At 40.5% G+C, this 2149-nt stretch overlaps 1 long non-coding RNA gene across 1 annotated transcript in view; it reads right to left on the bottom strand.

Moving 5' to 3' along the window:
* Window positions 1-763: 763 nt before the first annotated feature.
* Window positions 764-2149, bottom strand: part of LOC134444228 (uncharacterized) — a 1981-nt gene continuing 595 nt past the window's right edge. Inside the window, exons 2-3 of the long non-coding RNA XR_010033896.1 lie at window positions 1703-1800; window positions 764-1527 (exon numbers count right to left, since the gene is read on the bottom strand). This is a non-coding gene — a long non-coding RNA (uncharacterized LOC134444228). The remainder of the gene's footprint in view (window positions 1528-1702; window positions 1801-2149) is intronic.

Here is a 2149-nt window from a genome sequence, read left to right on the forward strand (position 1 = left end):
AGTAGGCCTACCCTTGAGCTAGGCACCAAGCCCCATGCTGCAGGGACAGTTAACAATTCACTGTGAGTAACGAAGTTGCTTTGGATAAGTGTCAGCTAAGTGTTATCTTTCTGTTTCTCCAGATGAGAAGAGCGATGATCTGATGTCATGACACATGTATGGAAGAGCCAGAGGTCCAGCACACCAAGTCAAGTTTAGCCGATTTCAACCTCTTAATCACACCAACTCAATGTAGTAATCAGTTCATTCAATGGCTCAAATACTTTATTTTTAGACACAAAGTACAAATACATTTCAAGGTTTTGTAGGTGATGGGAGGGGATATCTATTCTGGGGTGGACATGTACAATAGACGTGCAAGTACTTATTTATATTAATAAATGGTTATCTGAACTAGGCCTGTAATAGTCAACCCATTGATGCTGGATGTTGTGTACACGTTGGAGCGACACAGCATTTAGGCATGACATATTAGATTTTTTTAGATTAAAAATGTGGGTATGTTAGAGCTGAATTAACATGTTCTAATGCAAGAGGATGGTCTTAGCTTTTAAAACTCATATCATGTCTGTATGTGCTTCAGAGACTTATTTAGTTATTTGGGTTTTTTTATAGGATGAGGGCACCTTTCTTAAAAAGGGCATAGGCAATTAGCTGGCATTTTGGTGCCGGCTAAAATGGGTTAATATTATTTACATACAGCACTATCCCCATACCAGTATACCCATGTCACTTGAGATATACATTTAGTGTAGATAATATAATTAGTTAGACTAGACTGAAGATTGACAGGCGGTCATGGGTAAGTGGTTAGAGTGTCAGCCTTGTATCCCAAAGGTTGCCGGTTGGACTCCCGACCCACCAGGTTGGTGGGGGGAGTTAAGTAATCAGTGCTCTCCCCCATCCTCCTCCATGACTGAGATACCCTGAGCATGGTACCGCCACACTGCTCCCTTGGGGCGCCATTGGGGGCTGCCCCCTTGCACGGGTGAAGCATAAATGCAATTTCGTGCAGTGAACACTTGTGTGCTGTGTCACAATGTCAATGGGAGTTGGAGTTTCCCAGTTGGGCTTTCACAGAAAATGTTCTACGTTGTTGTATTAGTACAATAAAATAAGCAAGACATGTCTGGATGGACTTCATCATTTCAGTTATTTATTATCACAACTACTCACCATCAATGACAACCAGGGCTCACCAGCCAACCAGCCAAATGCTGGGAAAATTAAGTTTTGCTGGTAGAAAAGAAAACATACTCGGCACTTTGACCCATTATTTAATGTACCGGTATGTTTGGAGATTAACATACTAGCCATTTTGGCTACTAGTGAATAAAAAAAAGTTAATTTAGAGCCCTTCTGAAAACTCCAACAACTGGTACAGGTGATCAGTGCATCAGGGGAGGAATGTAAGGGTAGGCCCGATGGATGAGGGGAACAGCATCACTGATGGTGAGGTCCTGGTGCTGCTGCAAAGCCAAAGCGAAAGAAGCCTCTCTGGACACCTCTTCATGTTGGCTCCCCCATCTAATTAGAAAAAAAAGAAAAGACAAACATGCTATTTAAATGAATCTAGCCATGCATTGTAATGTACTGGTACAGTACTGAATAATTAACTCCCTTGGCAATATTGTCTGAATTAAAATGTGATGTAAAATGTCAGAAAATAACACTCATCCCAACTTACTAGTCATGTATTTACCTGTGCTGCTGGGATGCAATTCTTGGACGTCATCCTGGCCACCATGACTCATGGTTTTAGTTTGGGTGCTGACCACCTGACTGATGAACCTGCAATTACTAAACAATAAAAACAATAAAAGATAAATAACAGGTTTGTTGTGCTTTTCTTTCTCTTGTGAAGGTCATCTTTTCAAATGATTTATTTAATCAAATCAAATCAAAATTATTTAATCAAAGTATGTAACCGACATTCTGTCCTATGTGTTTCTACATGTGCAATGTAATGCAACACCGATTTGAAACATTGAAGTATGTCAAGTCAGCTTTTATTGTCACTTTCTTTATGGTCATACAAGGGAAACGACGTTTTCTCTCTACCATGCCAGGACATAGACAGGACTGACAATTTACAGACAGACAGAAAGTGCAAGACAGGACAGGTAGCAGTGATGGACTGGTAACATAA

Source organism: Engraulis encrasicolus, unplaced genomic scaffold (genome assembly GCF_034702125.1).
Source record: "Engraulis encrasicolus isolate BLACKSEA-1 unplaced genomic scaffold, IST_EnEncr_1.0 scaffold_47_np1212, whole genome shotgun sequence".
NCBI classification, from domain to species: Eukaryota; Metazoa; Chordata; class Actinopteri; order Clupeiformes; family Engraulidae; genus Engraulis; species Engraulis encrasicolus.